The sequence below is a fragment of the Cavia porcellus genome, unplaced genomic scaffold, assembly GCF_034190915.1.
Source record: "Cavia porcellus strain 051 isolate PalLab524CR breed Dunkin Hartley unplaced genomic scaffold, mCavPor4.1 scaffold_26, whole genome shotgun sequence".
Lineage (NCBI taxonomy): Eukaryota > Metazoa > Chordata > Mammalia > Rodentia > Caviidae > Cavia > Cavia porcellus.
In genome coordinates, this window is record NW_026947509.1 from 11,599,301 (window position 1) to 11,613,374 (window position 14,074).

Here is a 14,074-nt window from a genome sequence, read left to right on the forward strand (position 1 = left end):
TGGCAAAACAGGATGTGAGACCTGTGTTCTGATCCTTGCATGATTTTTAGTGTCCAACTTACACTTTTGCTCTATGATCTAGAATTATGTTCAGAGAGTGAATTTAGGAAACTGCACAACCACCTTGTAGATGCCGGATTTCTCTCCGTGACAAGCTACCGACTGTTCTGATCTGACATGGCTTAACCAGAGAAGGGAGGAGAAGAGGCATAGGTAGGTGTTCAGGGTATTTTCTGTGTCATTCTCAAATGAGAGCAGGGCTGTTTGCACCCCTACTCCTCCCATTGTTGCAGGGGAGCCTAAGCCCAGGAGTGAGATATGCTTTGATATTGGGGGTTTATATACCCTACCTTTCCCCAATACACATAGTACTAAATGTTTGCTATGTCAAAAGGAATATTGTGACCTCTGCCCTTCAAACTGCCATCCTGGTCCTATCATACTGATAGAGGAACATTCAGGATGATCTAGAAAAGGTCCTGAAGCCATTGTTCCCAATCAACCTTGCTACACTGGAGCCTGGCAACAATCCCTGCACAACTGACCAAGCTCTGCGGACATATCTTTGCTTGGCTTTGTGTTGCAGAGAATGTTGGTCCAGCAGCTATTAATTGTGACTTTGGAGATGGAGAAAAGAGGATGATCTCACAGCCTAATGAGCTCAGGAAATTTTGGTTTATACAAACATCGTAGTCTGCAGGGATCTTTACTCTATGAATGTGCCCTGAGAGTGTGGAGAGAAACAGAACTTTACATAAGCTCCTTTGTCTCCAGAGCCCTGTAAAGTGTATGGCACAGCAGTCCAGGCACCACAGCTTAGAATGCGTTGTCAGACTGGAGGAGAGGGGGCCTGAGTGTGCTTGCATGACTGACACATTCAGCAGAAGGCCACAACCAAGGCGTGCAACTATGGTCCACCGCTGAAGTCCCCAGTGAGCACCCATAGCCACCAGGGACACACCACAGGGCTGCTCAGACTCCGCTCTTCGTCCTGGCACTTGTAGTTTAGGTTTGAACTCAGCTTTGCTGATGAACCATGACACAGTTACATCAGAACTACTTCTCTCATGAGCCCTTATCCTGTGACAGTGATCCCCAATCATTTTTGGCACTGGGGACCAGTTTCACAGAAGACAGCTTTTCCATGGGCTGAGGGAGTGTGGAGGAGTTTAGGTATTATTATTATTATTATTATTATTGTCATATGTTTGTGGTAGCTGATGATTTCTTTGCCAAGCAGCAGCATTACCACCTCAGCACCACCTGCCATCATCAGGCGTTAGAGTCTCAGGACTCTAGATGGCATGTGCAGTTCACACTGGGGTTTGCACACCCATGAGACTCCAACACCGCAGCTGAGCTGATGGGAGATGGAGTAAGGGGTAATGCCCATTCTGGGGAGCATCCTCGCATGCGATGAAGCTTCCACTGCTCACCTCCCACTGCTTGGCCCAGTTCCTAACAGGCCACAGACCCCTCCCGGGCCCCAGGGTTGGGGGACCTTGGTTTATCACACTAAACTCCTTCTTTCCTCTCCCCCACCTCCACCCCCCATGCCACTACCTTCATGATTTGGAGTCTTCAGCTTTCAGAGACTTTTGTTACCTGTACTCTCACTTGAGCCTTCAGACAACTTCATAAAGGAGACACGGTTAAACCCTCTTTTACAGAAAAGGGGAACAAGCAACACCTAGAATTCCTACTCTGTGCCAGGCTTCTGCTAAGTGCCTGCTGCAGGTGAGCTGATTTGAAGTTCTCACCAGCTCCCTGTGGTAGGACCCGTGATCCTCAGGTCAGCAATGAAGACCACTGAGGCTCAGTGAGTCAGGTAACCTGGCCAGCAGCATGGCCTGTAAGAGCGAAGCCTGCTTTTCAATCCTCTGTTTGCTGTACCCCGTGAGTCACTGTCACCAAGGAAGCTAAGACCAAGCACAGCTGAGGTCTGCCTGAGTTCCAGAGATAGCATGAGGACCCAGTTCTCTTGCCTTTCAGGAACTTGCAAGGCATGATCTGATAATTGTCACCCACAGTGACTGCCCCCAAAAGCAAGGGGCAGGAGAAAGCAAGTGCTCTGACGTCACCATGCTCAGCTTCTGAGAAAAGCGCCACCCACAGTCCTCCTCTGTGGTCCTGTGGGAAGTATGATGGGGAGATTTGGTTCTAGTCACCTCTTTCAAATGTGCAGATTGCACCCTGCTCTACGGATACCCATCCTTCAGGCTGGGGAATCTGATTTAGAAGCACTGCTGTGGAATCCTGAGCTGAGGAGGGAGGGAGGCCACGCTTCGAGCAGCGGTCAAACCTTCTCCAGGGCTGCTGTCCAAACTGGGACACTGGTGAGAGAAGACAGTGTGGGGCACAAACTGGGTGGAAACGAGAGGAGGAGGAGGAGGAGGAGGAAGAGGAGGAGGAGGAGGAGGAGGAGGAGGAGGAGGAGGAGGAGGAGGAGGAGGAGGAGAGCTTTTACCTGATGCCCGCTGTAATCATGTAGCAGGGTGACTGCTTACCGCCATGGCCTTGAGGATGGCTTCCTGCATAGTCCGCCAAGTACACCAACTATGGGGTGCATTTCTGCCAACCTTTCCCCGATCCATGGCTGTTCCATGCTTTCCTTAAACCCATACTGGAACCCACGGGCACTCACGCACCTTTGTCCTGATTCCTCCCTGAGCACTCCTGCCCCGGGTTAGACTGCAGAGGGAAGCAAAGAGAGGAGTGGGGTTGTCTTTATTTGGGTGCCCAGTACCAGACCCCTTCTTGGGAGTGATTGCCTACATGGGCTGGGACCCAGGTGTCCGTTTCCACTCTCCCCTCTCCTTTTGAAGATGCAGTGGGAAGGAGAGTCTGAGCTGGAGTCCTGGGTGGGTCAGTGCTGGTGGTCATGATGTGTATCAGTCAACACAGGCTGCGGTAACAAAACAGCACCAGCTGGGTAGCTTAAACAACTGAAATTTACGTTGTAATTGAGTTTCCGGCAAGGACTCTTTTCTTTGCTTGGAGATAGCTGTCTTAATGCTGAGAGAGAGAGAGAAAGAGAGAGAGAGAGAGAGAGAGAGAGAGAGAGAGAGAGAGAGAGAGAAGAGAGGGAGAATAAGAGAGAGAGAACATGAGAGAGTACAAGGTATAAGAGTGTGTCCGCTTTCTGGACTTCTGCTCTTTCTTCTCCGGTATCCTTTCTTATAAGAACATTAGTCCTATTAGGTCAGGGCTCTTAAGACTTCATTCTACCTTATTTATTTCCCTAAAGGTCTCTTTTCAAAACACTGCCTCCCTGGAAGCTGGTGCAATGTATGAATCTGATATGAGCACTAACATTTTGGCTCCATCCGAATTGATGTCTTCTTCACATGCTAAGTCTGGTCACCCCACCCCAGCATCCCCCAAATCCTCAAACCATCCCAGTGTCAGTTCAAAGCTTAAAAGTTCCTCTGAATCAGGAGTGGCTAAGGTCGAAGGTGTAATTCATCCTGAGGCCAAAGTCCTCTTTCATTATGGACCTGTGAGACCCAGTGAGCTTTGTGTTTCCATGGTGTGACATGGAACAAGCCTAGAGTGGACACCCTCATTCAGGAAGGAAGAACTCAGGAAGGAGAAAGAGAAGGTGGATTGTCAGGCTGTCTGCAGCTCAGCAAGGTGGAGTCTATTAGGGCTAAGGAATAATCTTGTCTGCACAGATGCTCCCCCACCCCCAAAGCCCACGCGGGCAGCAGCATCACCCAGCACCGCAGGTCGGCCCTGCCCCTTGGCTCCATGGTGGATCTCAGCCTCTCAGTGCTGGGCCAAGAGCTTGACCTGAACCACTGGTGGCAGGGTGCTAGTCCCACAAATCCAGAGGACCCCTCGAGGCCTGTGTTGGGAGTCACAGTCTCCATCATTCCTGAATTGCTGTTGGTCACCCTTCTTTTCTTAAAAATAAAAACATTCATGGCCCCATAGCAGCAGCATCGCCTACCATGCCCCAGATAAACAACGGTCCTATCCCATAGTTTCTGTCCCCTTTCATCCCCTTCAGTCTTTTAATCACCACAGGTAACATTTCCTTCCTCTGTTCTTGGCTATAGCTGTGGAGTTGCTTTGGGAGAGATGTTGCCTGTCCCCTAAAGTAGAGGTGACAGGTGAGGTCATGAGCCTTTTAGGAGGTGAGGTATATTAAACTGGATGCGATAGCACACACATGTAATCCCAGCACTGAGGAAGCTGAGGCAGGAAGGTTGCAAATTCAACCTCAACCTGGTCTACACTGTGTGTTCAAGTCCAGCTTGGACTTGAATAGTAAACCCTTATCCTAGACAAATGAAAAAAGAGAGGAAATAGAGAGAGAGGTCCTCAGATCAACTAAGGGCTTGCTCTCATAAGCCAGTAAGGCATTTCTTTTCTTTTCTTTTTTTTTTTTTTTTTTTTTTTTTTTGTCTTTTTCATTTTTATCGGTACCGGGGATCGAACTCACAACTGCCTGCTTGCAAGGCAGGTGCTTATGCTGCTGAGCTAAATCCCCAGAGTAAGGCATTTCTGTGGGACCCTGGCTAGCTGCATAGCTCTCCTGAGAGGACTGTGGTTAGAGTCTGTGCCCAGCAAAATCCTGCATCTTTGGCTTTCTGAGTTGTAAATTCTCACTCTTACCTGCATGTCCAACACTGTCACCTGCCATCAGGTGACACAGTTAAAGGGGCTCTCACCTGAGCCTATGCCTTTCAGTTCCCAGAACTGTGAGCTAAGCAAACCTATTTCCCAGGAAAGTTAGCTTGTTCCAAGCATTTCACTATGGTAATGGAAAATGGGCCATAGCATGGCTGATAAATTTGCAGTTCACACGCATGCTAAACTCTTTCAAATTATTGTTCAGCCAGTTACGTTCTCTTTAGAACAAGCCTTCTCTCTCTCTCTCTCTCTCTCTCTCTCTCTCTCTCTCTCTTCTCTCTCTCTCTCCCTCTCCTTCTCCCTCTCCCTCTCTCTCTCCCTCTCTCAGCAAGATGAGAACCCTGAGAAGTTTTTCACATCTCCCAATTCTAGTTTCATGTTGCTTAACAATTATTTCAATTTCTCCCTCTCCTTTCACATTTTCCTATAAACAGTAAGAAGGAACCAGGCCAATCCTGTGATACTTTGCTTAGAAATATTCTCGACTAAATGTGCAGTGTTACTGCTGGTGTGTTCTGTCCTGCACCAAACGCAGGAGCACACCCCAGCTGTGTTCTCTGCTAGTTTATAGCGAGGGCCATGTTTCTTCCCATTTCCAATAAAGTGCTTTTTACGTCCATCTCTGCCCATCACCAAAACCACCGTTAGCATGCATGTGTCTACCAGGGATCCCTTCAAGCCAATCTAGACTTTTCTAGCATTAGTTTGCTCTTCTGATCTCTGCTCCACACCCACTTCTAAATCCATGTTTGCATTTTTAGGTATTTGTGAGAGTTTCACCAAAATTTATGGCACCAAAATTTGTTTTCTCAGGCTGCCATGACACAATACCATAGTCTAGGGTGCTGTAAGCAATAGTTCTGGAGGCTGAGGGTCCCCGACCAAAGATCTGGCTGGGGTGGCTCTCATGGGGGCTGTCTTCCGCACATGGCAGAAACAGAGAGGGAGGAGATGGGACAGAAAGAAGGATTTTGGATTTCTTCTTATAAAGACACTAATATTATTAGATCAGAGATGGACCTTTATAACCTCATTTGGGTTTAGTTACTTCTTCAGAGGCCTCACCGCTAAATGAAAGAGATGAGTTTGCAGAGAGATACGCAGTGGTGTCTATGGGACATTATTCTGATTACTTTCTTGCTCGTTTGGGCCATCGGGGTTGGACAGAAATGGAGTAGTCCAAAGGAAAAACCTAAAGCATGGAGCTGAAGTTGGAAATCAGGAACAGAATCTACTTCCGAATTCTTTTGGACTATTTTACTATCCATCTCTTTGTTTCTTCAGATGTTCAACAAGAATCTATCAATCACACCTTTCTTCTACAGTTAATAAAGTTTGAAGATAAGATTGGAATATGGAAAAGGGCCCAGGCTTCCCAAAGAAGAGGAGGCACCGCATAAATCCAAGGCAATTCCAACCCCTTGGGTTAGAAATTCCAGTAGGTTCATTCGCATTGGCCACACTTATGTGTGCCAGTGCCCAGTGATTTTCCCTCTTGCACATTTAGGCTTCCAGATCACTGGGCTGGGAGAAGTGAGTACTTCCCTTGAGGAAGTACAGAAACATTACTCCCTCCCCAACCCCCAGCCGCAGACTTGGGGATCTCAGACAATCTCTGGAAGGGACTTAAAAGTCATTCAGTCCAGCTGGCAGTATATTCCCTTGATAAGCAGACAAGTGGGAATACAAAATACAAGTGCAGTTAATTCTCAATTATTTGGACATAGATTCTTCACAGACACAGCCTGAAAGACGCGTGGCATGCATCTGGAGGCGGTGATGGGGGCCCTTCTTATCTTTTCCTTCTCCAAGCTACACAGTCACAGATCGTTCTGGTGTCCTCGGAGGATTGATTTCAAACTTTTGAAATCACATAAATTGAAGGCACCTTCATCTAACTATGTGGATGCTGGCTTCATTTTCATTCCAAAAACTTTTGGCCATTCCCCATTCAGGAGGGACCGACTGCATTTGAAATAGGATGACAGAGGAATTCCTCTCGCTGATATTACCCTTCAGCTACATCCCAGCACCGAGACTCTGCTCACTGCTATTGCCATAATGACTAGCAATCACGGTACAATCACTGAAATGAATTAAATTATTAATTTCAATAGCACCCCGTGGTGCATTTATAAATTCCACCATCTGGGGAACATAAATATGGAGGTCCGCATTCTAAACTTGGAGGCATGGTGCCGAGTGCCAAGGGCTGTATCTTTGAAGGCAGTAAAGATTTTTCAAGATACTATATGTGGAGAGGCAAGCTGTGCATTTCAGAGAAGCCTCTGTCCCTGGGTCTCTATTAGCATTGCCATTTATTTAAGGCTCCTATCTGTCTCTTTTTTTAACCAGTTCTTATCAATAGATCCAGTGTACAAAAAACTCTCTCTGTTTAGTAAGGACACAAGATGGGAAATAAAGTAACACTCCCTTTCCTCTTCCTTGAATTTCCTTTCATCTCCTCCCAGAGCCCCTGCTCTTACTGAGTAGCCCTGAATATGCAAATCTTTGTGTTAATAAGTATGTGAAACTGAGACAGCTATTTCTGGGTTTTGAGTGTTTTCAAAATCTACCTAAAACTCCAAGATAATTGTCCCTAAGGCAGAGGGGATGCAGGAAATAAGGGGGTGTAACTTCCTCCTATGAAAGAGATTTAGCTTTCTGTCCTATGCGGAACCATTTGACCAGATGTTGGGGTTCAGTGTGCCTTCTCTGTTTGCCATCTGTGACGTCCCCAAGGGCTGGCATGAGAGGGGCACTTCTAAAGAGCATATGTAAATGACTTCCATGGAGCCCTGCAGAGCACGGAAGGCCAGCTTCTTCTGCGTGTGGATTTCCAAGTCAGAGCCAAAGTGACAGCCCAGCCCTGGGCGGGCTGCTACACTGCCATGTCCTACTACCCAACGCAGCTAGGTTTCAAATGCAGGTGCTCCCTGATGATACAAAGGAGAAATGCAGAGCTGTCCACAGGACAAATAATTCTAGAGCCTGGGTATGAGTATGTTGTTCTGTGCCACCAGGACTTTGGCATAATTTTGTGCTTTTGAATTAAGGATGGTTATTTGTGTTAGTTGACTTTCCTGTCTCTGGGGGAAAAAAATCCCCTGACACCTACAATTTAAAGGAAGAGAGATTTCAGTTAGCTCAAGGTTTAGGGGGATTCAGTTCCTGTTCCCCTGGCTCAAAGGCAGAAGCATCATGGAGGAAGGACGTGGCAGAGAAAAGCAACCAGGAAACAGAGAAGAGAAGAGTCAGGTACAAAAATACACCTTTCCAGGTCGTGCCCCGAGATTCACTTTCAACCAGGCTCTGCCTCTTAACAGCAAATTTAGCCAGCCACACATTAATTCATTGATGAATACACCACCCCATGATCCAAATACCTCCCCAAAGCCCCACCTCCAGACATAAGAGGCTTTTTTTAAAAAAAGAAGTCACATGAGACTTTTGAAGTTGAGTCTAGATCTAAACCATCGCACTACGTAGCAGCGGGATTGCTCATCTTAGGGCCTTTACATCTGCACACTGAATTGGACAAGGTTAAGCTGACCCAGTAAATGCATGTAGGCTGCAGGCTGGTGCATTTGAGCTGAGACCCCCACCCCCACCTCTTGCCACTCCTGGCTGCTAATGACAGGTCATTCAGGTGTATGAGGTTATTTGAAAATATTTGGGGGTGGGATGTTTCCTGCAAGTCTCATGAGGGTGGATTCCCAGAAGAGAGGAACATCAGGGCATCTTAAGATATGATGGTCTGGAACTTTGGGAATGGGTGGGTTTGTGTCTGGGGAGAATGTCACTTTGTCCCTGTTTTAGATGCCATTCTTGTAACTTAGCCGGATTAACTCATTGTTAATTGTGTTAGAAGAAGAGAATAAATAGAACCTGATCTTCACGGCAAAGTCCTTGCCTAGAGCTTCCCTTTCCCGCTCTGGCTCATAAACACAAATGTACCTGGAGCTAGAGGAGCTGGTCCCTTAGGGGCTCCCTTGTCCTCAGCTTATTAATGACGATGAAGGACCCAAAAATCAATGATTTATGCAATTTAGCCATGGTTCTCCCCAGCCTCTGAGAGAGTTAGTAGAGTGGAATAATTACAGACTAAATAGTGATGATAAGGAAGAAATGTGCAGGGTTAGAGTCACAGGCTGAGAAAACAAATTTTCCTGAGACTGCTGCTAGTCTCAGGAGAGTCTGTTTGCCATGATAAATAAAGGAGGTGACTACAAGCAAAGAGACCTTGCTGTGATCAACAGAGTTCAGCACCATGGAGAGACTGTGTAAGCTTAACACAGAGAGTCTAAGGTGGGGATGCAAGACCCTTCAATATGCTGACCTCTGCTTAGCCTCCTGCTGTCCACCAGAGGCCACAGATTTCCATGCCACTGCTGGGAGGTCAGCACGGCTGTGCTTGGGAGCTTGAATCTGCTTCTGACTCCAAGGTGGGAGAAAACTACTCTTCCACAAAAAAGAATGGAGAAACTTCCCGTTTCAGAAACAAGCTGGGGCTGCTCAGCTAAGCAGCAGCTCTTAGTAATCATGGGGCTTCTTTGCAGAGCCTCACCGGAGCCTGCGTGGGGCTTGCCCTCAGCAACTAGCAGTTCTGCATGTGAAAGCTGAGTCCCTCTGAGGCCCAGGTCAAGGCCTGTCCAAGGTCACCATGGAGGGCCCAAGTATACCGTTGTCTCTTGGCTTCCTACAAGAGACAATGCCTCTCTTTCTCACGTCTCCTTGAATCTCTTTACCTGGGCAGACAACACTGTGTGACACTGCCGTGCAGCAAATAAAGGGAAAGAAGACAGCAGGCATTTCTTCCCGATGAAACCATATGGTGTCACCAAGGGGAGTGGGGAGAAGAATGCCTGGGAAGGTGCTGAAGTACGCTGGCTATGCCTTCAAGGACAAGTAGTATAAGAGAGAAGGTGTTTTCTCACTTCTTGGGCACTGTCTGCACAGCCTTCACCCCGGGAAGGGAGGATGTCTGCCCGAGTCTAGTGTGTTGGCTCTGAATCCACTCAGCACTTCCGTTCAAGGGTAACTACATACCCAGGCAACCCCCTTTCAGGTAAATTCTCCTTTAGAATAACATTTGATGGCAAATTTAATTGATTCCCAGGGCTACAGCTTAGAGAAATAATAAAAGTCTAAGGAGAATTATAGAAGGAAATATATATAAAAATCTAAAGAATTCATAATCCAGTGCCTTTAGCATGGCCACAGGAAGGTGTGCACAGGCTGGTAGGTATCATAATAAGATATACAGAGGACACAGTGGTTTTTGTGCCTCTTCCCTTTACCAAATACTTCATAAGGGTGGCAGTCTCAGGCCTTGCTTGTTCTGAGAAGGTCTAGAAGAGACTGATTTCTGCAGGAGGACTCTCTGGTGGCCCTGGGTCCCCTAGCTATTGAGTCTGCTCTGATACAGCTGTAGGATGTTCTGGTCTTGGTGCTTGGTGGGATTAGAGAAGGGCTCCAAATGCCAGAACCTTCATAGCTAACTCTAAAACTCCAAGGAAATTAAACACTTGCTCCTAGGAGTCTCATGAAGCAGAAGCATCTATGCCATTTTCAAACCAGCACAGCACCCTAGCTTCCGAGATTTGAACTCATCCCAAGACTCCATTCTTTCCAAATTAGCTCTCGTGGTGTATACGCTGTGCTAGGATTGAGAAATCTTCCCTAGAACCCCACTACCCTTGTGCAGTTGTACTTTGGTTCATGAACTTCATTTATTAATTTATTAAGACGGCCATGTTTGTGTTTATGTGAGGAAGAGGGGTGCAATTGTGTCTTCATCTGATGTGCAGTTTGTGGAATGGAAGAAAATGTTTTTGAACACTTTTGTCTGAGAATTGAATGGCTGTGAACAGAAGCGTTCATGAACTGAGGCATAACTAATTATATGCAGGGCCCAATTCTTAGCTTTCTTAGCAACCATCTAATTTTATTATCCTTACAGTTGTGAGTTTTCTGTACCTGTGAAACACCGGAGAACTTATACCTCTAGTTCATCCCTTCCCAATTCACCATCAGTGAGAATTTTAATAACTGTCCCACAGGAGCATTCCAGGAGGTTGTCAGCTGGCCAGTAAATGATTCAGCTGCTTCAGAAGCTCCTTTAGAGACTCAGCCCTTAGACCACTTAGTCATGTCTCCTGGGAGAGTCCTGGGATGAAGATTTGCATGCAGGTAGTTTATTAGAATTTGCTTTGGGACCAATGTCTATGAAGGAAGGTAGAGGCATCTGAGCAGAAGCACCTGGCTGTCACACTGTTGGGACAGGGGCCTTTGATGGTCCCATGAGATGCTCTGGAGATGGGGACAGACCCTTGCAGATAGTCCATACTGTGATATAGGTTCATACTTCCACATCAGTGAGCCACTGGATACAACTGTGCCCCTGGAGTAGGGAGCACACAGCTCAGGGTGCATTGCTGAGAGAATTACTATTAACAACACTCTGGGCAGAGGGACACACATGGTCTTGAGAGGGACCTGGGCAGTGCCCACCAGGTGGGTTCTCATCCATCCCTCAGCAGAGCAGCACTGGGTCTTCCTGCTGCAGCCGAGCCCTGTCTTGTCTGACCTACACTACTGACTGTCTTCGGTCTGACCAGCTGGGTTCTGACAGTACATGTGTATGCAAAACTATGCACATGTGTATGCATTTTGGGCAAATAAAGCTGAATTTCAGCAAATTTCAAGGATGCCAGAATTGCATTTGCAGAAAGAAAAAAAAATCAAGATGTCTCCTCCGGCCTTGTGCTCCATTCTAAAGGCCCCACTGCAGTGTGGACACTGCTGAGACTCCCAGAAGGGCTGAGAGCGAGAGGAGAGTGGGGAGCCCAGGAAAGAGGAGAGGGGGCCCAGGCAGCTTCTTTGGCCCTAGACGTAAAGAACACAATCATGATGAGCCCTGGTGGACACTTCCGCATTCACATTATTTTGCAGTGAGAGGACATGGAAAGAAACAACTGGATGGCAGTGTGGGTCAAGGAAATGACTCGAGCAGCTTGCTAACAATGCCCACTTCCTATGGCTCAACACAGGTGTCTCCCAAAGACTCATGCAGGGGTCTTGATCACCAATAATGCGGTGTTCAGAGGGATGCTTTGGAAGATGATTGGATCGGAAGAGTGTTAAGCTCTTCACTGGGTTAATCATTTTCAGCTGTAAAATGAATTTACAGCTGAAGGTGCTGCTGGGGGGGGGGGCGCTGGGACATGAGCTGGAAGGTTACTCTTGCCCCTGCTCTTTCTCTCTCCGTTGCTTCTCGCCACCCAAAGCGAGCAGTTTTCCTCCATCATCAAGTTTCTTCCTTTGGAGCCAGCTGACCACGGGCTGAAATCTCTGAAAGCGTGAACCAAATAAGCCTTTTCTCTTTTACATCCTGCGTGTCAAGTATTTTGCCCTCATGATGGAAAAATGACCGCCACATTATTCCAGGACCCACCTTGGTCATACAGAACGGAGGTCAGAGGCTGGAATGCCATCTGCAGCTGTGCCTGCTCTGTAGATCAGCCCGATGGAATCTGAAGGGGAAGCACTATCCTCTGTCTCTGACGCTGGGGTTCATCACAAAGCCCGCAGCTACCTTCTAAGGAACCTTCCACAGCAGCGAGCGAGACTCTCAGTGCAGGGGAAAGCCAGGCGGTTTGCAGGAAAGCAGGCTTCTGCTTTTAAAAAACTTTAGTGGGGTTTGGTGAATGTTTTCCGGGGGAATGGGGCACCCCAGTCTCACAGAGCAGCTTTGTCACAATCTGCCATCTTGTTCACTTCATTGGGTGACAAGGGGCTGCCTGCAGAGAGAGGGAGGAGGCAGATGGTGACAGCCCCGCTCTGTACACATTGGAGTGTTCAAGGCTGGGCCTCTGGGCTTTGAGAAGCAGGACTCCATGCAGCGTTAGTCCCTAGAGTGCTGAGAGCTGAGGAACAATGGCCACCAGGCATTTATCCCATGAGGCACCCCAAAAATTGTCCAAACACAGCCACTGAGTGTGACTCTATGGCAGCATGATACCAAAAGACATCTGGACTAGAACATTTCCCCCAAATACTCAGATATTTGAAAATTGGCAAAGACTGAACAGCCAAATAACTGATAGATACGTTCACTTTAATTTTTAAATGAATTATGTAATGTCTATCACAGGAAGAGTTGTGAATCCTAGAATTTAGATCTTTATGTCTTAAAGACAACAGACTTTTCAGTCAACAAACCAATAACAGAAGATTCCCTCTTTTGATCTCGTATAACTTCGGCCCTACAGGCTGGGTTTGATCTTCCCGTTCTGGCCTCTCAAAACAGAAGCCAAAAGAGAAACTGGCTTATCCTGGGACAGTCAGCAAGGATGGAAAGGTGAATTGTATAGCTATCCAGGCGGGGGGGGGGGGGGATGCTGTTTCCAGCCTGTTGTCACCCCAGTATCAAGATGCAGTCACCCCATGGTGACGGGAGACACGGAAGGCTACATGGGGGTGGGCGTACTGTTATAGAGCAGCTACGGAGGACTGGACAGGAAAAGTGTTCAGTTTCTGCTCAGGTCTTCTTTCTAGTGTAAAAGATGACAGTTTCCTAGAAGGGGAAGAGCTGGGTCTGATGAAATGTCTAATTTTAGTTTTTTGAAGAATCCCCACATCGGTTTCCATAGTGGTTGTACTGGCTTGCATTCCCACCAGGAATAGAAGATTCCTCTTCCCCACACCCTCGCCAGCACTTGCTACTACTTGATTTCTTGATGATGGCCATTGTTTCTGCGGTCAAATGGTTATTTTAATTTGCTTTTCTCTACTGGCCAGCAGTGTAGAGCATTTCTTGAGAACATAATGCTAAGTGAAATAAATTAGACACACAAGCTTAAATATCTTTAAGAAATGCAAACTATTACTAAAGACCAAAATAAAAGTTAGAGAATAGGAAGGGTGGGGGAATAGATCTTTCTCAAACAGAAAGGGACTCAAGAGATGGAGGGGGTATTTTGAGAAAAGAAAGGAAAATGAAAAAAGAAATTAAGATGATTATGTGCCAACTCCACACAAAGAATGTAAAGATTATGTATTGCAGATATGGACTAATAAAAATTTTAAAATGTTTTCCATAAATACTCAAAAAAATAAAATTTATACAGAAAAGAAAGAAAGAAAGGAAAGTATAGCTTCAAATACTGAAGCCCAGCTCTGGTTTCAGCCCTTACGCAGAACAGTCTCTGGAGTTCCTTAGCCTTTGGTGTGGCTGAATACCCCTTTCATACCCACCAAAGGCTGATGTTCTAGAAGTTTGGTCTGCACCATAACAGTCCTGAGAAGTGGTGAGATCTTTAAAAGGTGGGGGCTGAGTAGACCATGAATTGCTCAGTATAGTTTTTGAGAGATGGAGTTGGTTCTCTCCAGACCAGACTGGGTCTTGTAGGAGGGAGTCAGACCCCACAGGATT

General features: G+C 46.8%; 1 long non-coding RNA gene across 6 annotated transcripts in view; it reads left to right on the forward strand.

Annotated features, from left to right (window-relative positions):
- LOC106028607 (uncharacterized) overlaps window positions 1-14,074 on the forward strand; it is a 146,835-nt gene that overhangs the window by 104,258 nt on the left and 28,503 nt on the right. The window contains exon 7 of one of the 6 annotated variants that reach the window (XR_010043302.1): window positions 83-222. The exons of the other annotated variants lie outside the window; for them this stretch is intronic. This is a non-coding gene — a long non-coding RNA (uncharacterized LOC106028607). Of the gene's footprint in view, window positions 1-82; window positions 223-14,074 lie in introns of those variants that run through there. 6 annotated transcript variants of the gene reach the window in all.